The sequence below is a fragment of the Lepeophtheirus salmonis genome, chromosome 9 (assembly GCF_016086655.4).
Source record: "Lepeophtheirus salmonis chromosome 9, UVic_Lsal_1.4, whole genome shotgun sequence".
Lineage (NCBI taxonomy): Eukaryota > Metazoa > Arthropoda > Copepoda > Siphonostomatoida > Caligidae > Lepeophtheirus > Lepeophtheirus salmonis.
This window is the reverse complement of record NC_052139.2, coordinates 5644146-5668884: the sequence shown is the minus strand read 5'-3', so window position 1 is coordinate 5668884 and position 24739 is coordinate 5644146. Positions and strand designations below refer to the sequence as shown.

Genomic DNA, 24739 nt, shown 5'->3' with positions numbered 1-24739 from the left:
TCATAGTTATTTGACAAAAATCTTCAATTACTTTAAAATTTGTCTTTGATTTGACATTCATAAAGTGTACACATATATGCATATATAAATCAAATCCCTTTTTTTAAATACATGGTAGATAACTCTCTCAACATATCTCCCCACCACAAAACAGAAGAAGACAAAGTTACCTGTAAACGAGCGAGCGTGTAGACATGAAGGCCTTTAACAAATATATACATATCTTTTTCACTAATAATAGTAATACTCACTCAGTATTTATACATCCAGCTAGCGTCTAGTACTTAAATTTAAAGAAAAATAAATTAATTACCTTTTCATTAGTGTTGTGATATTTTAATATTAATTTTTATTTTTTATTTGCATATCTCCATCTGTGAATATTAATAAGTGCTTAAAAATATTTTTATTATATGGAATTCTTCTGATTCATTTACTTATCGTTGGTAAGGGCTTTGATTATATATACATTACTAATATGTTTTTCTATGTAATAAAAATGTTTTAAAGAACTGTTTGAATTCAATTTATTAGAAAAGGACCTCTTTCAGTTTAGAGTTCGCTATAATTTCATTAATAAATAAAAATGAGCTATTTCTATTACAGTAGAACAAAATTTATTTTCAAAGCACTGAGAGTTTTGAAGAAACCCATCTATTCACAATACCCATTACTTGAACTGTTTGAGGTATTACTGTATAGTTTAACTTAAATTTGATATAATTGTATAATTCTAATAAAAATTTATTTATCATGATATTTTAAAGATGTATAAATATCTTCAATTTATGAAGATGACTCATACTTATTTATGAACGGAACCCTTAGTAATACACGTGTTTCAATTACTTTATTTAACTTATTTATGCTTGACTCACTTAAATACATTTATTTTTATGTTAATTATGTTTAATTCACTGCAAATAATTGAAATATCTACGTAGATACTTAGAGCCGTTGCAAGTAAAGACGGCTATCAATAATTTCTTTTGAACGACCTCGACACTAAAACATGTTTTGCATTACTCCTTCCTATACAACTTTAATTTCCTTATTCAGATACTGTCTGTTTTTGTTACTTGCAAAAGGAGGCATTAATTGTAAAATATATCTTTCATGTTTGATACATGGGTTTTTGAATCATTGATTTGTTTAGTTTGACCATTTAATGTCCGAAAAATATGAAGAAAATTGATAATGTATAATTTATAGATTATTAAACAATATGTAAATATATTACTGCGACATTTAATTACATATATTGGCTTATTGAAAAATAATGAAACAGTGCTTTTTTTTTTGAAAAATTAAAAATGTAATTTTTGAAGTTTTATTGGGAAAAATAATTCATCATTTCAAAGCAACAAGAAAAAAGCCAGTTTGTATTTTGAATAAAAAACATCTTCATTTCAAGTTAAAGACTTTAAAATTTCGATTTAAAATAGATCAAAAACTTTGACTAATGGAACAGGTACCTTAATGGACTCTGAAGAGATTATTATCTTGAACTCAAAGTGCGTAGGTTCAATATTCGTTTGTTCCTAGAGAAAGAAATATACTTATTGGATATGGAGTTAAAATACAGTTCCTAGGTCAAATGGAGAAATTGTAACACTATAATGTATAATTATATTTAGTGCAACAACTCCTTCTGATAAATGAAGGGAATATTAAAAAAATTATATAACATATATGAAAAAACTTCGATTTTGACTGATTAAAAAAAACTGAAAATGTAGTCAATGCATTAAGTTATGGGTGTTTAAGGGTTAAAACATTCCTTTTTTTAAAAATTTGTTAGTTTGAATACAATTTCTTATATATATAAAAAAACAGGTGAAAATCACAATTTGTGTAACTATATACGAGGGTGTTCTGAAAAGTTTCTGACCTAGCAAAGATACATACATTTTTTTATTAATTTTATTTTTCGACATAGTCTCCTCGTAACTCGACACACTTCTCCTAGCGATGCTACAATCTCCATAATCCGTCCAAATAGTATTTGGAGTTTTTTTCTGCAAAACAATTGTTCACGATACGTTTTTGTTTTTGGCTCAGTAATGATTAGTTTTTTTGACTTAAACGCTTCAAATTTTAACACCAAAAGCCTTTATATGTCTGCTATTGTCTCAATATAAATATAAATGTTACATGTTTGAAGACATATATTGAATTACAGCTCAGTTTTTTCCACTTCCACAAACAAAAACACTCACATCAATGTACTCAAACGACTGTTTCATTACAATTGAGCATCCAAAATGGATGACACTTTGGTGAGTAATTGTCAACCAGATACTAAATAAATATAAATAGCTTTTATTTATGGATGCTGCCGTCTTAACATTGAGGTCGGGATGTTTTCAAACTTCCCTCGCGTAGCGAATGTTGTTTGATATATTACACTAATGTTTGTTTTTTCTTTAAAAAAAAATCATGGCTTTTATTATCTAGAAATACTAATCAAGTCTTTTAAAATGTATGTAGTTTTTTTTGTTTGAACTTGGTTGTATTAAATAAAGTATGCATATTTAATTTTATGGTACTCCATATCACAAAAAAAAAAAATAGCTTCCCTCTAAACCCCTATCATCATAATCATTATATAGGATTATCCATGATTTAAAGGTCAAATTTTCTATTTCTTAAATCTACATACATATTTTAAACTCCCACTCTTATTGTTATTTGTTATTCTACCTCTATGCGTTGGCTTGCTTTTACCAAATATATATTCATTTCGATCATGTATTAAATTGTAACAGAGTAGAGGCGTATAATGCTGAATAGTATGATACCTAATTAAGTATCAGAAAGAAGTAATTAATCAATGGATTTCTTCAACTGTTGACATCTATCATTATTTTATATTTTATTCCTTGAAAAAATAATCAAAATATATTTGTAATTTTGAAGTATTTTTACCATAGTTAAATAACATTTATGAATTGCTTAACATCAAAAGGTTAATTTAATAATTAAATATATTGCTATTCACAAAATTGATATATTGATATTCATTTTTCACTCTAATGCCTTTATATATATATAAAGTATGTTCAAAAAGTAAGGGGATTTTTTATTTCTTTTAACATTCGAAATTTTTTTATGGCAAAAGCCAACTGATACGTTAATATCCTCAGCAACTTCTTTGATAATGATTTGACGGTTTTTAAAAACAATTTTCTTAACTGCTTCAACGTTTTTATCTGTTTCATTAGTATTTTCCTGGTTATCTTGAAAAAGTTTGTACCCATTGTGAACATTTTTTAACTCATAACTGTTTCACTGTATGCCACTGTAAACATTTTAATTTTTTTGTGGCACTTTATGTCATTTCTTTGACAAAATTTTATACAAATTCTTTTATTCATGTTTTTTCAATAGAAAAAAAAATTGCCGAATATTCAAAATACTTTTAATTGTTATGCCTCTCACAAACAAACTAAACATATTATAAAGCTGAAAAGGTAAATTTATATTCGTGGCGAGTGTAGTATGACAAAAAATCTAGTAAACCAAATATAACTTGCCAGCAAAATTTGAAAAGGTATCTTACTTTTTGGGCTCACCCCGTATATTGATGTACTATAGATTGTTCGGAGTAATTAGGGCTCGACGAATATTAACAAGTTTCTTTCTACATATAGAAAATAACTACCCAATAAATCCTCAGGGTTACTTTACGTTTTTAACAAACACATTCACACGCAGCTACTCAATATGTTGATGTCTTTTAAGAATGAAAGAATGATATTAAGATGTTGATATTTTGAAAGTACATGTTAATGAGCTAGGTTGTAAATCTAATGTAAAACTACTTACTACATAAAAGTAGGTTCACTGAAGTGCTTACGCACAAAGTTAGCACACATATCTTTTTCCTTTTTATTGCTATTATCATCCTTATGTAGTAACGTTAAAACTTTCAAAAAAGTGAAGTGCAATAATAATAATAAAAAGGAAGAAATTATGCTTGCTAAATGAGCGCGTAAGTACTTTAGTGAACCCACCTAAACAGTAGTTAAGTTTCTGGAGTATTCACTGGCTGTGCTTAAGATACACACACTCGTTGCCAAAACTCGTCTACAGCACATTCATTATAATAGATATTATATATGTGCTTCCCTTTTCTTTTCTTTATCAAACGTGCTCCTTGTCTGATACACAAACAGACAGGTAGACAGACTTTGCTTAAATAATATAATTGCGCTATATTGTTTAAATGGTGATTTTTGTTACTACATTACCTTTTTAAAACATTTTGTTATTTATAATATATCAAAAATTCACTATATTCGTTATATTTAAATTATTAATTTAACAAATGACTAGAAATATTTGTGGCAGTGTAGTATTTTGTGTTGGCTAACAAACAAAATGGATAATTATTTTGTTATCAATTTTTTTTTACAAAATGGTCAATAAATATATTAAGAATTCATTTGTTTGCATACATTTTTATACTATAGTACTATTTTGGATCAGGTTTGATTATAGAAACAGAGGCCGGGGCTTGTTTAGCACCCATTTTTTTGGCTAATCTTCTCATATTATTGGCTGCTTTGCTACTTGAAATATTTTAATGGGCCACATAATCAATTAAATTAAATATCATTAAAAAAGGCTATATTCAACCAAACTATAAAATAATTATTTATTTCAAATTAAGGCCAAATCTTACTTTTCAATACCAAATTGTTTATAAAAATGCCATTCTGGCAATCCTCGTTTAGGCCTTATTAGTATTTTTTTTTTTTTTGAATTGTTTGATAAAATAAGAAAAAAATCCTCTCATGCATAAAGGGATCGAATTATTCTTGTTAAATGTTATTTTTTTTACCTTTTGTGGTAAGGGAGGTTTGGTTTGGCTTTAATATTACCTCATTTAGACTATTCATGTGCTGATTGATTGCAAAAGCAATCTTGAACATAACATTTTTTTTAAAATTATTATATACATATCGTCTAATATTTTAAGAATATTTTTGGATCAATTATAAGCCTTGTACTACAACTTACTGGATGAGTTGAGATACACAAGAATGTAATCTACAGATTAATGTCTTCATCAGAATTATATGCCTTAATTTGGCTCCGAGATATATACTTTCGCATAAAATCTGAAACTTGGTAATGTTTCATAATGAGGATAAATTTTTGCTTCATGAAGTGCAATGTACGTTGCCTCCTTAAGATTAAACCGCATTATTTGTTTTTAGAAATGAATGATAATTATAACAAAAACATGTATGTAATCTTGACTCAATTTTGAGAAAAATACTTTTGGCTTGTTTTCTGTTTACAGGCCAGATATTTTCAAAGTTTTCCATTCATTTGCAAAATTTTACGTGTCCTTTCATGATTCGAATTACGAGAAACATGGATGGCAAGGTTTTTGATAATTCCAACTTATAATTTGATATGAAGAGATGTTTAAGTGAATTGTTGCAAGATAATTATTTTTGCACAAAAATAGTTTTACTCACGACAGAAAACAATTAACTTCTGAGCTCTTGAATCGAAACACATTGCCATCAATTGGCTTTTCAATTATTTTTTATAGAATCCTGTCTTGAAAGAAGGAACAGTTTTGATTTAAAAGACCTTTTTGTGACGGATGATATTAATAATCCGTCTATAAAGTATTTCACACACGTCACGTATTGTATGATAAAAAAAAAGTGAACCTTGTTGTGACAAATTTCCACAAAAATGTAAAGGAAATTTTATCTCATGGCTTTAGAACAAAAAATAAATAAATTACTATAATAAATAACAGAGAAATGTTAACTTTTCTTAGAAAATTTGCCTTTTTATGTCTTCTCATGATGGCTGACTTTTTCAATAATGACGTCATGCAAAAAGGGACTTGTACTCTTTGGCTCTACCATAATATTTTCATTACACTTTTTTATATTATATCAAATTGTTTCATATGAGTGTTCATAGTATTATTATTTTTAATTCAATGCTGTTTTCTTTCAACTTAACTAAATATTCAAATGAATAAGATACAATTTTTGAATGTGGGTCAATTGTTCAGGACTGGTGAATATTTAAGACTCTTTCGTCCGGTTTCACGTGTGTGTGTAGTACCAATAGTACATAATTTACCTTATTTGGACTTTAATTTTCTTTTTATTATTAGTAACAACTACTTTCACTTTTTTGTAACATATTCCTTCTGTATTCATTAATTTTTCTTTTTTTCGTGTGTAATAGTTTTAATGTAAGGGGAAAAACGACCTTGAAATCAAATGCATGCATTAGGATATTGATTTCCTCTCTTTCAAAAAAGTATTCATACATTTGTACAGCGATGTTACTGGTGAATATCATCATTATTAAAATATGAATGACTCGATATTTTTCAAAATACTAAATATTGTCCCTTTAAATTATCCATATAAATACGTTGTACATAAACACAATCACAAGATCGGAGGATATTTTTTTCTGGATCTACACGTCAGATCTAATTAGTAAATAATAATGTGATATTTCTTATAAACATATGCGATGTATCAACAAAGAAACAGTCTTGAACAAAAATCAAGACAATATTAAGTTCCTAATTTATTTATTATACTGATTTATAAATACATGCATCCCAATATATCATACACATATTTAGATCAATTATAAATGAAAGGTTAGTTAAATATTTTCATCGTATTTTTCGATTTATTTCAATGGTTTTTCAGAAGTGTTACAGTTATCCGATTAAAGCCAAGTATATTTGGTATTGTTTATGTTTGATAACTTGTTTCTTACAAAATTGTAGAACCCCTTGTCCTATTTGCAAAAACTCTTACAACTAAATTTGACAGGCTTCTATTAAGGCCAAATTTAAACCCCCAAGCGTGCTATCGTAGACAGGAGCAGGTGGTTGTCAATTGGTGGTAGGTCTGGACTGTAGGGGGGATGCATAAGAACCTCCCATCCGAGCTCTCAGAGCTTCTGGTGCGCGATCAAAAATGTATTCGGCCTGGAGTTGTTTGATGAAACACAATTCCTTTCCTATTTACCAATTCTGTCCGCTTCAGTTCATTTTTCAGCTTTAAAAAGTTGAGTTGTTCACGGTAGGTTGCAAAATGTTGCTTGTTGTCATAAGGGTGCAGCTCATAGTAAATTATTTCCTGCCAAGTCCATCAAACACAAAGTTAATTTCTTGGCAGTCAATTCTAGCTTTTGTCGAGGCCACTTCATTGGTTTTCGACAACAAATATTTTGCTTGTCATTGACGTAATTCACAATCTTCTTCAGAAATGACGCATTTTTTTCCTTTCAGGTATTAATAATGAAAAATATGACAAATTTCTTCCTTTGAAACGTTCATTATCGACGCTCAATAATTCACGACTGAACTGTTCTAGCGCAATACTGTATTAAAGCGTTTGTAGTACACATTCACACCTTTGCAATGCCGTACCGTATAATCCGATGTGACAAATAATTAACAAGATATAATTAGTTAATTAGAGAGCGTAACTTGTTGTTAGAAATCAAGAATCAATATTGGAAGAACACAAATTTTTCCAATGCTTTATTTTTAGAGGAATCATTCCGGCTTACTTTTTTGTTGGTACGCCATAGATATGAGATGTCATGACACAATTAAACAAAGTAGTTAAATGTTGTGTTGCAATTTGTATAAGTAAAATGAAGAAGTTTCAATTTATTTGTCTTAAGAGGTATTATTTAGTTACGTCATTATGATTATCAACTTTTTTATAAATACTTTCATTCTATTTTCATCTATTAAAATTACAAAGTTTTTACATATTCATGAGCTAAATAGCTCTGGGCATTTGAAATTTATACTCAGCTGGATAATTCTTAAATTTTATTACTTTGTACTAAAATAATCAAAAAGTACACCATTAGTATATCAATTATTGCATTATTCTCATTCTCAATAAATGTTAACCTGTAAAAATTATTAATTTCTTTTGTAAGTTGCAAGTTGTAAAATTTCCTTTGTATACGTTCCAAATTGTAAACAACATATATATATATATATAAATGCAATGATTTATTGAATTTATATTAAGATATTTATACATTTATTTAGTAAAATAATATTCGATTTTTGTTGAAGATTACTTTTGTGTTGACATCCCATATATATAAACTTATTGGGTTTTTTTAAACTTATCTTTTGTATCGGAAGCATGAGATACATTTACATTGAACAATAAAGTGTATTAATCAGTCTAAAAATATCTAAAGATAATCAGATTTACATATGTTAAGGAATATATTGATCTTAAAGGGTAGGTATGTGATGAACTACTTATTTCTATTTTAAAATAAAAATGTTATATATGTACATTGTATACATATAAATTTCAAGAAGTGCAAATTTCCTATTTACCTACTTATAACACTTCCACAAATATTTGTTTACCGTATTCTCAATGTTTGTGCTTTACCTATGCACACAAACCAAATTGACAAACATATTTTTTATTGGATCATATTATAGAAATTTTTTTGCAATCATAATACTATGATTTGGCAGTAAATATTTTTTTAGTCATTAAAAGTTGCAATCCTATAACATTAACAAAACAAATTCTGTTTGCCTGAATTTACTTGTATTTTACATCAACAATAAATTCCCAAGAAAAATATTGTTCAGAAGTTTCGAATTAATTTTCCTTTATGTTATTCAATAAATGACAATTGCAGTACATTTGAGAGATTCACGACGTATGTTATAGTGCAAATGATGTGCATACACGAAAAATGATGCCGAACAAAGAACCTAGATATGTTACTCATCAACACAAAAAAACAACAACATCTATAATGGTTGTTCTCAAAATTGAATGTTGAGTATATTTGTATTCTTCGACAAGTTATACTGATTTTATATCTAAAAGATATTTTTATGAACCCTTTGGGTCTGCTGCCAACTTCATATACAGTATTTAAAATTAATAACAACAATAAAAGATAAGAAATTGATAAATTTTATTTGAAAGATACCATATAGGGTACACTATAAGTTTTATAAATAAAATCAAGATCCTTAACTAAAGTTCTTGGGTATCTTAAATAATCTAACAAATTTGAATATATAATGTATGTATTTCAATTCAATATATCTATGAAATATTGGGCTGTACCGGGCCAAACGTTATTATTAACTCATCTCTTTTATGCACATTTTATGAGGTTAAGAGTCTTTTTTTTTACAACTTTCTTATGAACAATATTGTAGAACATATAATAAGCTGTCGTTGCTAAGAAAAACATTGTCATAGTCGTCACCAGGAACACACAGTATGCGAAGAGGATTTACATAGCAGCACTTCTCCATGCAGGATTAGGACATCGGTGAGCAGACTGGGGCAAAAGGAAAATGATTTACAATGTCTTCATACTTGGGAGATACTGTAAATCGTCAATAATTTTGCTCATATATACAAAAAAAATAATAATGACTCTTAACCTCTCAAAATTTGCATACTAGAGGTGAGTAAGTAATAACAGTTGGCCCGGTATGTCCAAGTAAGTATGAAGTAAAAAATTAATTTTAGTTCTTAATAATTATAAATTAATACTTTCTGAAAGTATTATCATCTAAAGTTGGAATCAAGAACTTATTTGTGAAGTTTCACGAATGTATGGCTGGGTGAGACAAGATAATAGTTTTATTCTTGTAACATTTAATAAGGGTCTTAAACTTAATAGTATTTATTTTTACTATCTCATCCAGAACTTTTTCTGAAGGGTAGCTTCCCAGGAAAATGAGAATTCCTAATTAATACCCATTTTGTTTTTGAGTGAAAAAGATCTATATTTATCGGTAAACTATGTCTATTTATGAGCATGTGAAGTACATCCTTTAAAATATTTTCTTTTTATTAATAACGGAAGACCACAATTGTTTTTATATTAATACGGAATAATAAATATATAACTTTAAAAGTATAGATTATAAAAATAATATAGTTTACCTCATTATATTCAATATATACATTCAAACCTGTATTAAGCAGTCAAACTAGGGAAACTGAAAAAATAACTTTTTAGTGCAGGTGACCTATTAAACCAAAAAAGTGTATCATAATACAAATGATGTAGTAAGACCTGTACATTCTGTCAAAAAAAGTAACTGTAATTGTTAAATAAAACACAAATTTCAAATTTAATTACTAAAATTTATTTTGTCACTTCATATTTACCTCCATTGGATGCAATACACATATGCCAACGTTTTTTACAGTCCTAGAAACTTTTATAGGCACTTTTTGGCATGGCTTTTAGCTCCTACCACGAATTTTGTTTTAAGTATTCAATAAACTCAAAACGGATTCCACAGTGTGGCAATTTATGTTTGGGGAACAAAAAAAAAAGTCACACCGAGTTAAATCAGCGGAATATTGTGGTTGATCGATGGTATGTATTGCTTGTTTGGCCTTGAATTCGCTCACGGTTGTGGCTTTTTGCAATAGTGCATTATCGTAGTGTAAAATCCAGGAGCTGTTCTTCCATAATTCGGGCCGTATTTGACGGATTTTCTTTCACAAACTTCTTAGTACGCCCAAATAGATTTTTCAACACAATTTCCTTCCCTGTGTTGATATTCAGTTCGGTGGTAGACAATAAAGGTCGTCCAGAATGCAGTATGTCTTCGACGATCTCAAGGTCCCCCTTGAATGTTTTGTACGACTCATATGCACGAGTTTTTTGATAATTTTCAGTTTTAATTGATTCACCAAAAGCTTTTTCCAATATTTTCAACGCGTCAGCACATGCAATTTCGTTCGCAAAACAAAATTAAAGACAAAATCTTTGTTTAACAATTTCGTTTATTGTAAAATCGTGGAGCACTTTTAAGTAAACTGACTTATCCAGCTGTTGCAAGCAAACTAGTCTACAGATCGTGCTCAAACTTTGTATCATAATGAAAGACAGTGCTGCCAACCTAGAAAAAAAATATTTTTAGATCCCTTTAGCACTGGCAATTAAAATTAACAATTCCCTGTACTTTTTTGACAGATTGTATGTGTTGAAAGTAAAGGCGTGTTGCCACTTCTACCATGAGTGTGCACGTGTGCATGTTATTGTGCAAAAAAATATTTATCCTCGTGAGTGTAAATGTTGGCAACTTTGATCAAGGACTACTTGAAAAAAAGTACAAGAGACAAAGCCAAATCGGCAAAATTTGGCTTAAGAGGTCACCTGCACTAAACGGTCCCTTTTTCAGTTGCTGTATATATATTTAACTATAATTTTACAACATTTTCCCTCAATTAATGTTATTTAAAATATTGAAAGTATTGCTTTCTATAGCAGAAATTGATTTTCTGCCTCAAAAAACATATAACAGACAGCAAACAAAGATTTTAACTCAGGAGTACCTAATTATTATTCCTACCATCTCCTAGCATTACACAAAATGCAAATACTTCTTTATTACAAAGCAATCTTCAAACCCTCAAAGAATAATTAAAGTAAAATAAAACTAAAAAAAAACCATATTTTCCCAATATTTTCCTCTTAAGTAATCTCATCATTACACCATTAAATCCATATAATAATTTTTTATTACCTTACAATTACAGCCTTTAATGTTATTATTATAAGATATAAAGAAGTAAATTATTATTGGGACTTAATTAACTAACTGAGGATATATAATAAAACATATATTTCAATATGTAGGGAGAACCGGGTGAGTTTGAAAACTTGAACAATCTTTATATTGTAAATGCGTTATCTTTTGCTTCACTTTACCATAAACAATATTTTAAAATTTTCAAAAGATATCAAGTCATAGGAATTGTAGGGTGATATCTTACTTCATTTTTACTGCTATTTTGAAGTTAAAAAAATGATAATTTTGACTTTATGAGTATAAAATTAATAATATTTATTCTTTGGAAAAATAAAAAAAATTGTTTTGAGTATTTTAAAAATAAAAAAAATATTGTATTTATAGATTAATTAATTTAATTTGTGATAAGGAAATATTATGATTTGTTTTTGGAAACTAGTAATTTTTAAAGTGTGTTTGTATATATGCAATTTTAGATTGAGAAGTATAAACACATGAAAAACAGTATTTTTCTTAAGCATAAAAATCTTATAATATTTCCAATTTACAATGCGTGTAACTATATATTTGGTTTTTGGAATGTTTAAAAAAAATAATTTGTGTAGAGTTGGGAATAGCGTATAAAAAAATATAATTAATTCTGAAACACCTTGAAAAACTACCGAAAAGTTACTAAAACTGTGGGGTTAAAACTACATACCCTTTTTTGTCATCGCACACACATCGCATATCAAGGCTATCACATACCTACTTGGATATTTGAACATTATTGATCGAACAAATTTAATCCTGACAGTTGCTGAAAAAATAAAGAAAGTCTGACATCCGAATTCACCCTCTGTAGTAAATACATTTGTATAACAAATAAAACAAAACTTCCAGGCTTAACAAACAAAAAAATGTTATATTGTGTTCAAAATTGGCTTTTATTTCATTCTTCTTATTTTTTATTTGCTTTTTGGTCCCTACAACACTTTTCAAGCTATTACTTAGCTTGAACCGTATTTTTCCCACCAAGAAGCAGTCTCAAATTTTAAATTTAAAATTGTTTTTGATCCAATGTGTGAAACCCATAACTTTTCAGCCCATCTGTTACATTGAACATAAAAGCTGCATAGCTTAAAAAAGAGTATAAAAAATATTTTATGAGCTAATAGATAAAAAAAAAAAAAAATTAGAAGTGCTTATTTGAAAACAAACAAATAATGTGCGTTATTGCAAAAACAAAGTTATTTTTATGTGGCACACTTAATAACATGAATCAAATCCATTTTCTTTTAAAAAAATAGAAAAATAAATAAATTTAAAATGATACTTTCTTATAAATTCGTTTATTTCCCTTTGAAATGTGCAAAATGCATTTATTGATGAGGACTTTTTATTTTGAACAAATATACATTATTAAAATTTTCAGTAATATGTGACAGATCAATATAAAGGCAGGCTTAAACGCACAAGTAGTAGCTTAGAAAAAAATTGAGTGTCTTTTCAAACTCTTTTACTTCAAAAAAAATAAAATAAAGATCATTTATTTTTTTAAGGTCAATATATATATGTAAAAGTATATCCGGAAAGTATAATTATTAAGTATAGGATTTTAATAAGGAAGGTTTAAAGCTGTTACCTCATGCTGCTCATTTAAAGTTTAATGCCTTAAAAGTCTCGGTTTTTAAATCATAGCTAATCTATTTCGATTTTTTTATATTGTATATTGAATTTTGGTCACATATCATAATACTGTTAAAACCACAGCTTCCATTTAACGAATAAAATTATTTTATCTTAAAATATATTTTAACTAAAACAGTTCTAACCTACTTTTATGCTGATAACTCACATATATCCATTTATAGAAATACCCTATTCAGTCCAAGATTTGATCAGCTCCGGTTTGGTATCATATGATTTTTCAATTTAAAAGTACTTTTGTAAAAAAAACTATATAATCAAAAAGGAATTTTCTTGTTATAAGTGATCTTAATGAATAGATTACTAGTTTATCGGTTACTAATCCCTTCATTAAGGTATTAAAATTCATTTTATTTTGTTAAAATATGTATGCATAAAAAATTATTATACATACTTATTATGCAAACTTACGTAGTTATAATCGATGTTTTCGTAGATTTTAAACTTTTTTACATTAAGTACTAGTAGTATAATCTTTTTAGGTCTAGACGAATTTCCTCCCGTATCCTGATTCACGATTAATTTTCTGCGATACATATTTAACTTCATATGACGTTATCTTTACAATTTTGAAACACACATGACGTCAACAACAGTTCGTCTATAGAATCAATATACACCGACTTTTAGACAAGATCGATCCAGACCGATTTTTTCTTCGAGACAAGTCCAAACCAAATTTCTTTATTGGGCCAAATTAATTCGTTCTGCTAAAAATCATTCAGATCGTAGGGTGCTCTTGGAGTCATTTCTACAAAATTAAAAGCATGGTGGCTTCAAGTCAGAGCCTTAAGAGGTCTCCTGGCAGCGATAACCACAAGAAAATCGGGTTCATTGAGGACATGGACACCAGAATTATGGCAAGTCGATGAGGCAGCGGTTCTAAGCTCTCAATGTCACTGATTAGACTGTGTGGATATATGTGTAGGATTTAAAGAAGGCCTCTTATGTACAACGACATCGCCAATTGCTTTCAACATCAACCAAGGCCAACTGAATCAACAAAGGCAATAAATTGTTGACTTGGTTAAAGTACAAACGTCAGTTCGGCTATACTAATCCGAGACTATCCTCCTCGATTATGCCAATTTGGGATGTAGTCAAGATGAGATCCTGTTCTACACTGTACGAAAATTTGAATGACTTCAAGGCTTCTGTCTAGCAGCAGTATGATGCAATGACCAAAGTCTTCTTCAAGCAGTGCTTCAGCACCTTAAGGTCCAGGTTGGAGACCATAGTAGCTGCCAAAGGAAATCATTCTGATAAATAAAATGTCATAATAATAAAGAAGTCTGTAATAAAGCCTCAGTGCTGTAGTCCGTTTCGTTCTTACAAATGTTAACCCTTTTGTTTCCTTATCCAAAAGTCCACAATTATACCTTGTAAACTGTACTTATAGAAATAGTGTATCACTGATGTTCCTTCAAATAGAGTAATTGCTTTTATAATACGACAATGATTGTTGTGGCAACCCACATTCAATATTTTTTTCTCCCCCTCTTGAGCCATAGGGTGGAACCATAATTCCATATACATACATACATATATGTGTGGGAGGATGCTTCAAATGTTGACTCAAAAAAATAAATATAGTATGGCATTATGAAAACATGGTACGTACAATTACCGAGCTTGTAGAGACTATTAAAAACAAATGTTCTAAACCTGGCAAGTGATAAAAATATATGTATTATATTTGTCACGTGTAATATAAAAGCAGGGTGGATAAAGTATAAGAGATTAAGATAAAGATATTTATATTTTTCTAACTTCATAACAAATAATTATGTAAGTTTTTAAAGACCATTATGCACCCTTATATCAGCAAAACATTATTTTTTGGTATAGGATTATTATAGGTAAGGCTTATAGGTTATTTCTAATGTTCCTTTAAAAAGGTAGGACGGAGTTGTAGTGATTAAGTATAAGTAAACATTATAATATTACAATTATCTGACTTAGGAGTTGTATTGAATGTTCATATAAAAATACAAGATTTCAGATCTCATTTCCGCTAATCAAATGAGGTGCCATGACAGCTAAACTTATCCCTCACCAAATATTTTTCAAATTGTCAGAGTAAGCATGGTAATTTTCGTTATCTTTTATTTGACATACTGGAAGGTAATATTTTTTATAGCTAAATGTATTTATATATTGTTTAATGTTCCTTTTATTGATCAGATAGATTTGCACTAATAATGTATAAGTAAATATTATAATATTACGATGACTCCATCTGACCTAGAAATTGCTTTAGAATTCATTTACACTATGCCTCATGCTTAAGTTTACACGTAATGAAATCCTCACAGCTCAAGTTTTGATATAAACTTTGACAAAAATGAGGTTGAGGTATATTTTTTAATAATAATTTACAATTGTTTTAATTTACAAATATTGGTTGTATTTTCAAAGACGACAAAATTGAATCCAAAAGAATTGCACACCAGAGGATTCCACCAAGATTGCCAATGACCTCAGAATTAGCTGTACGGCCGAGTATGGCATTAAAAAGCGATTTGAAACTTAACGAACAGTTCCTGGAAGTCTGGGCAAGGTCGGAAACGAACAACAAGAAATAACGTTACAATTATTTGTGTTAAAATCTAATTGCGGACGATTCGTAGTATGGCCAATAAGGCGAAGTTATTCTCTGAAGGATAATTAAATATGGGTTGGGAATAAAATCAAGAGCAAGGAGGAAGAACCATCTTACTGCGATGGCCATAAAAAAAGGAGACTTTATAGAGCCATGCTTCTTTTGAATGTGTCCAAGAGTATGAAGCCTGCGAGCACCCCCCATCTTAGTCCTTTGTATTATTACATATAGGCAAAGGCCAAAGGAACTGCTTGCAACAAGCCTAACAAGTCTGTGATACCTATGGAGTGCATCATCTAGCCTTTACCCTGTATGGAATAACTTTGTCATAAGACTACATCCGTAAGATTTGTGGAAGAGGTTGGAGACTGTGTCATTGAGGCTGATGTTAATTTTAGTGAGAAACCTTTTATATATTATAATCTTTATCACTAATATGGTCCCCAAAATGACAAACTAAACTATAGAACGAAACCCAGATTTTATAAATTCCACTAAATGAAGTATTATAATTACTCAATCTATGGAACATACATTGGGGGTTTCTAAAGATTTTTATGATGTTGACACATCAAGCATACCATTTTATAGCCTTTTTTTCCTCTTATTGGTCCATCCAAATTTTAGAGCTCCCTCTAGAAGGCATCATTTTTACTAAAATTATTTTAAGGTATCTCAGTTTACGAATTGAATTTGTTTAGAATGGTTTTGAGTATCTTTCATACAGGAGGATAGCTGTTAAAGCTGCAAATTTCAAAATAGGAGCCCCCTCCCTTACTCAAGGAGGAAGCAAACAAGAAAAAAACAATTGCATATGGAAACGCTGCTAACCAAAAATGTTAAAATTGTCAATTGATCAAATTTAAAATTGGGGGAAGTTTCATGATAATGCCGTCATACATTGATCAAATCATAATTGCTATTAATTTTTAACGTCATGCAGTCAAGTATTTTGCGTCATATTTGGAAGAATTTTCAAAATTTAGGACGAAAGGGGACGGGACGTCACAATTTGAATACAGCTTTATCCCTAATTATTATGTAGAAGAGCCACTGCTAGGATTTTTCAATGGGAAGAGGGTAATTATTTTTTTATTGACTAAAATCAGTTGACTTTTGCTGTGGTAAAATTACATATGGGCCCTTTCATTTCTCCCTGAAACAATAAAAGGTCTTTCTTAATAAAATTTTATTCTATTTTTTAGAGAATTAGAATAATTTTTGGAACCATTTTTTTTCAATCGCCTTTTTTCGAACTTGATTTATTTTTTAATGACATTTTTTCGAAACCAATTTATTCTTTTTATAACCTTTTTTCGAAACAAGTTTTTCAATCACTTTTTTTTCCAAATTTCATTCCAAACCTTTAGAGTCCTTTTAAAATAAAGTTGTAAATTAAATTTTTTCAATGGAGCCTCCCAAATTCGTTGACATTTTTTAAATAATTATAACTTATCCTAGAATATTCTATTGTTAGTATTTCCGTATCTTCATGGGGGTGTCTCCCTCCATTCGTGCCACCGTCCTGCATGTATATACACTTACCTCATGAGAATTTCAATTTCTAATCTTTGAGAGATTGACATTTCTTAATTTTATTTTCTTACAAAATGTAAAAACAAGAACATTGCTTATTTAAATCTAAATACATATGTACATTAATATATCGCAGAATAATAGCTAATTATTTGCTCCAATGAACTTTACTTTACTTTATGTTTTGTAAGAACGAAAATAACAATATATCATTCTTTTAAGATGTATTATGCAAATGTAGTTATGTTCGAGAAACATTTCTTTTTTTTTTACATATTGAAACAACATTTAAATTTTTTTACATAGTCATTCTGAACATATTCAATAATTATATATTTTAAATACATTGAAATACAGTTTCAACCATTGTATGATAGTATTTTTTAACTACGTACATTTGTGTCCCATCAACAATAAAACAATCTTGATGAACTTTATGATAAAAATTATGAGTGCATTACATTAGTATTTTTCGACAAATTATCGTCAATTTCTAACAACAAATTATATTTTAAATCGCAATTTTAATAGCTTAAAACAATTGATTAAATTTGAAATGGACCATATTGTGGCCAATATAAGCATCTCAAATCAAATAATGGCTCTAAAACATAAGTATAATTAGTAAGTGTCTTTAGTCGTCCCACAAATTGGAAAAAAATCATAAAATTTGCTCAAATATGTCTATAAAGTACTTGACTGTATGTACAGAGTGTACAAAAATTAGCATAATCCAGAAGAACGTTACCAGTATTTTTTTTTATTTTGAGCTTAAGACATTTAAAATTAGTACATATAATTTTAATTTTGCTTTCTGTAACATATAAAAATATCATACAAATTGGCAACCTCCAGCCTTTACAGTTGCCGTCAGACGGTGACAAAAGTCGTTGACGACAACACGGACAACTTCATGACCGATTTGATTCCATATCTTAAACAATGAATCCTTCAGGTTCTCAAAATTCTAATGAAGATTTGCATATGCCTTTCCCTAATGAATGGATCACAAAGAGTAGTCCATGAGATTTAAATTCGGGCAGTTTGGAGATTATTCTTCCTTTGACAAAAAGTTTGCAAAATTTTGTCGATGCGAGTCCTGAGTGAGGGAGCTCAATCCTGCTGGAAGGTCTAAAGCGTTTTCCATAGTTCGTGCTCGTGCTTATTATAATGCCTCCAGATAGCGTATTTACTAACTATAACGAGCTTGGACTATGCGATTTTCCCTCTTGAACGAACGATCTCTTTCCACTGATCCTCAGTTAGGGTCATGTTAGTGAAATAATATTTTGATGACTTGAACAGTTCAACCAGTTAAGTAAGAATGAATTAACAGAAGATGAATATACGTTTAATGAAATTTTCACTAGTTGGTGACAAATATATTTGTCAGTATCCTAATTTCCACTCACCCTGTAGGTATGAAGTATAAAAATGGGATTTTCTTCTGGTTTTGTTTAATATTTTTTTATGTTGAAGCGCCACATAAGTGAATAATAATTTATAAAAGTTACTCATTCCTTAATTATAGATGTAAAGTAGTTGCAATTATGGTTGCACTGCACGTAGTATACCTCCAAGAAAATATATAAATAAAAATACACAAACAATCATTTAATTGCATGTTTGATTGATAGATTTATAAAAAAATTGTTTTTTTAGAGTATGTATATAATATGTAATTTACTCACAGTATACCAATAAACAAACAACGAGTATAACTTGACTATTCTTTGTTTATTTTCTATTTTTAGCAGTAGGTTTTGCAAAGCAAAACATGCATATTGTTACTTAATTTACGTTAACCGACGATTTAAAAGAACACACAATAACAATGTTTTGATTGTTTAAATAAATCAAAGTGTGTATTTCTTTGGCAATTTTTATTGAAATTTATTGAGAACTACCTACTTAAAGTAGTGTCGTATATCCTAACCATTTTTTAGTCTGCGATTTTTGTTATTGTTGTCAGCTTGAATAAGGTTCAGCTGTTATCATTATTCTTTTATTCTTGAGGAGATAACATCAAAGAAAAAAGTATAATCATGTGTGCTCAAGAATATTGAACTTTCTAAGGAAGTTTTGATCAGGATTTAAGATTGTGATGTAAATCGTGTTAATTTTTTAGCTGGCCTGTTTTTTCGGAATTGGTAATCTGAAGAACTAATTTTCTTTTCCTTAGCAGTTGTCATTTTTATTTATTTCCTGAAAAGTGAACTTACTTTTCTGAATAGATCACATTATATTCAACCCCTGATTGGACATTTGTGTGTGGTCATAAAAGTAGGAAAGTAATCTGGAGGATTTGTTGCAGAGTTATTGCAGTTGAATTATCCTTGCTGGACCCAAAGTAAAATTGATGATCGACGTTGAAATAATTTTTACCAATGTCCTTGTTAATTTCCTTCTCCCACTTCTCCCTCGCCACAGCTGATCTCCTCCAAAAGATTCTTTCATATATTTAGGATGACCATGTCAATTTTTTTAAATACTCATTTTACCCACGATTTTCATCACTAGTTGTGGTCTCGGAGGATTTGTTGCGACTAAAACTCCATTTATGTGAATTATTTGACTCTGATTCCAAATATATGAAATTATCTGACTACGAAGTTTTGAAATAATTCGATGAAACCACAGCAATATGTCTTTTAATTCAAGGGGCCGGTCAATCATGAAGTTTATCCTCCATCATTTTGTTGTTTAATCAAACTATATAGTACAAAAGCTTTTTCTCACCGGCTAAACACATTTATGATTGTTATGTTAGTCCAGAGAACACAAAAATAAACATTAACATTTTCAATTGCAGTAGATTTGCCTTTAGAGCCTTTTTTTTTAGAGATCTTGTCATAGAGAAAAATTTCAATTCCTAGCTATATTTAAAAAATGAAATAACAATACAGATAAGACTGTAAGGTAATAAAGATTCAAATCAAATATTCCAGCATTCAATAGATAAAAAAATTATTTAGTTATCTTGAATACAGTTACTACAAAGTGGATGTAATCATACAAAATCTATGTAGTAAAATGAATAAATAAAAATAATAAATGTGGGTTGTTGCCGGTGGGTGTTCCAAGACCTGAACTTGGTTGCATAGTTTTATTCCACCCTTCATGGATGTTCTTTTACCAATAATATCAATTTGGGGAATGGGTGTGATGGCATAAAATACCGAAATAGTAGATATAATATGTTCTTCTTTTTGAATCTATCTTTAGCGCTTCTAGATCTAACTTTTTAGAATTATACACCTTCGACTCCATTTGGCAAAATTTTAAATCTCCAATGACTTTAACACTTAGACAAGTGTAAGTCTCTGTTAGACTCTTGGTAAAATTGAGGATTAAAAACAGTAAAATTCCTCCCCATAACCTTTCAAGTGGTGTATTAGTTTTTATTTCCTTCCCCTATAGCTGCTGATCTTATGAAACGTAATCATAGCTAAGCTGTTCTCCTTTAAAACATTCTTCAAATTGTTGATGTTTTTTTTTGAAACCCAAAAATGATTGCAATATACAACCTCATATTTACAGAAACAAACCTTAATTTTAAAAATCAAGTTCTTTGGCAATGATGCAGTAAACAAGTTGTTAGATATGTGAACATATTTGTCTAGCTCTAACATCTAAAGATTTAATATGATATTCATATATCATAGAAGAGTTTTGCAAGTTTCAAATTATGAAAATGAACAGAAAAAAATCGGTTTTTGTAAATTGAAGCAATTAATGGATTTTCATAAATCCCACGAATAAAACTCAATAACTAAATTGTATTTAGGTTCAGTTATGAAAATATTCTTTCAATCCATTTTTTGCAATATTTGTCTTCGACGGCTTACGGAAGTTTCTCACTATGTACTTCAATGCATTATTTCAGCTGACTTTAATTTATAAAAAAACCTCGTAGAATCTCGCCTCTAGAATAAAATAACGCCCATCCATCTACTTCTTATACAACCTAATTTTCACTCCTTATAAAAGAGGAAGTTATGTTCCCAAACTATGGATAACTTCATTCCCGTCATAAAGCTTTTGCTCTTACAACTGAATGTATCTGTGCAGTTAGTTTTATTTACGATTACATAATTTATTTTTGCAAATTATATTTACAAACTAATGTTGTTTGCATATATTTGGATTTGCTATAATAAGTATTTTCTTTTGATATTCAAATAAACTAACAAATTATTTTACTACTTTTTGATGGTAAGTATTATTTACTATATTATGTCGAGTTTTCATTCATTTTTGAAAGATTTTTATTTCTTTACATAAATATATTTACAAATTTGTTTTAAATATGTGGCAGTACCACTATTCTTATTTTTTATTCTTAATCAAATCAATATCTTTGGCTGATTTTAAATACTCCTTCTTCATAAATCCTCGTTTGTCATCAACACTTTGTTTAAATAGATGTATGTAAGGGATTAAATGCATTCGGTGATCAAAGCATCAGTTTTCTAGGAAGTTCACTACTCATATTAAACGGTGTAGGATTACATATGTATATTAATATACCCGTCTCTCAACATGTAATGAAATAATTGGGTAATAAATGCAAACAGTTAATTACGTAATTATATAATCCAATTTAATCACTTCTGCATGATTTATTTTTTCCACAACAAATATTAATATATTATATTGTGGAGTAAGAACCAAACCGTCCTAAGTGACAATTTTATTAATCAGGGGAAATTGCTTTTAAAGTTTTGATTGTACTGAATGTATATACTTTTTCCCTGCAAGGCTTATTTCAAGTGAGTTGAGCCTTCCTACCTATACCAACGTTTCAAGACAATTGGTCGATTTTTGGTGCTGAAAAAGTACCATGCCTCATTACGCTATGGACATTTCCCAATTGCCTGTATAGTTTGACGTTGAACATTCAACTCGATATTCTTGTGTGGTAACGGGCAATGAGGCAAGGTATAACTCTGAATTCATACTCCACAAATTTCACAAAAAAATTATATGGGCAATAGAGAAGACTCCATAGAGCAATAAGCCATAGTTGTAGTTTGTCCATTGTTTAATCATGGGTGATATTTTATCTTTCTCACAAAATATTGCTCCGATTTGGCAGAAGCAAATTGTCGTAGCTGATATTTACTATAAATCAACTTTGACTTTTGTGAAATATAATGTCTATTTAAATGACAGCTGATAGCTTTGTACTCTAGATTTTCACTTAATGACATCGTGCATTTTTCTTGTAATAGTCTAATCCAATATTTTTAGTGCCATCTGCAAAATCTTCCTTCAAAAATGTGTACAATTATTGTTTTAAGTAGTAATTAACACGCATCGGAATAAATAGTCCTACATAATTTTAGTTTGTTAAATTGACTAATATTTTCTGTCAAGTAAAACTATGCACTGAGAGAACGACTATAAATCACTTTTTAATTATATGCATTTGTGCATAGATTTGATTTCCTATCTATTTACAAAAATGCAACCCCAAGGACGCAAACTATGCAAGAGAGCTTAAATTGATATTTACAGATCTGGTATCATGCTAAAATTTTAAAAATATCAAAATTAGCTAGAAAATTATTAAGTTGTTTATGTTTTGAACAATGGGAATGTGGTATCCTAGCTCCCCAGATCTGAATCCCTTGTATCTTGGAGAGTAAGTTGACTGTTGACTCCCTACAGACTTCTATTCTCGAGGCAGTTGCCAACATTGACAAAAAGTTCATAATCAAAGGCTGTGTCATGTTCAGGGCTAGCTTAGAGGCTGTGGTTGAAGCTGAAGGTGGTTGGTTTGAGTGATTAAATTCTCAGACACATACATTTATTATTTCTATTAGTTGCATGCTTTATATTCCTACAATAAAATCACTTAATATGGTTGTGCCACTTACGAAATTTTGGTTCTTAGCCCACAATATACTCATACAGTCGTATTGAACAACTTATTTAGAAATAGAGTTCCTTTAAAAAATGATACATTTGAATAAACTACCTCATAATAAGTACAAGGACTTTATAAATTCATAATTTATTGGTTGTTGGAAAAAATTATAGTCCACACGTTCGCTGCACATGGTTCATCGAGTTTATTGGCTTTTCATAAAAATAAAGGAGATAATAAATATCAACCAATATTATTAAATACATGTAAAATTGAGCTATAAATTTAGGATTATTAACATTTATGAATAGAAATTGTTATTTATACGTATAAATGTATAAGCCATTTAACATATGCTCATTTAAAAGGATGATTCCTCTATCTGACCAACTTACACTTTTTAAACTCAATTTTATAATAGGCGAGGAACAAACTTAAAAAAAGTGATAATTTTTTTCTTCCAAAAATGATTTCAATTAGTTAAGAATTTATTGCTGTTTATCATAGTACATACATACGTTATAAACTAGTACAGAGATGCATACCTTACAAAAAATTAAGTTCATACGGCAAAGAACACAACCTTACAAAAGGGTATATGTGCTACTATAGCAGAAATTGATCTTAAGTCATATTCAATTTTAAAGTTATTATCCATAATTCGTTTCAATTTTGTACATTTCATAAATTGAAGAATACGAAGATCTTCATCTTCTTCTTGCATTGTTTGGCATTTCCCATATGAGAGCAATGGGCATCTGTTAATAAGGGGATCTCTGCTTTGCAGTTCTTTCATGCAAATATTGCACATTGGACTGGTATTTTTCCATTTGTTCAGATTGGCCAAAAATGGCCCAATACTCCTATAAATGATATGGCTCAACAAAAACTTTTTAGTATTTATAACGTACATTTCACAAATATTTTGTTCTTAGTTCCGATATTTTGGTTTTATACATAAAAATATCCCGATGAATAGGGGTTAAAAAATTGATTCAGCGTCACAAAAACAGCCGAATTACACACAAGGCAATACATGAATATTATAGCCAATGTCGAATTGATTTATTCTATTCGGCTGTCATTGGCCTCACATATGGCGACAAGCCTCTTGCGAAAGAGTTACAACTATTGCAAATGAAGTTCAGGTCAATGTCAGCCAACTCCTTGTCGACGGATCCCTTCATGGCTTCAATATTCAGGAGACTGATGTAAAAGGTCCTCCTTTCCATGTGCGACCAGAAAGAAAAATCGAAGGGATTACCCTCGGTGCTTAATGGTTGCCACATTTTGTTGTCCCAGAATGCGATGTTGTTAGCAAAGAAGGTCTTGGTAATTTTTGCAGTGCGAGGGGGGCATCTTGCTGAAAGGCAACATTGTCGTCATGTAAATTTGTCCGGACCCAGGAGAATTAGGGTTGCCTTGAAAATGTGGATGTACAAGCTACTGTGCGCCTGTAACC

The 24739-nt window shown here is 29.5% G+C and overlaps 1 protein-coding gene across 2 annotated transcripts in view; it reads left to right on the top strand.

Moving 5' to 3' along the window:
- Positions 1-233: 233 nt before the first annotated feature.
- Positions 234-24739, top strand: part of LOC121124122 (uncharacterized) — a 137820-nt gene continuing 113314 nt past the window's right edge. The window contains exon 1 of one of the 2 annotated variants that reach the window (XM_071890957.1): positions 234-446. The gene's annotated coding sequence lies outside the window, so the exon portion shown is untranslated. The remainder of the gene's footprint in view (positions 447-24739) is intronic. The other variant, XM_040719238.2, reaches the window with a different exon arrangement.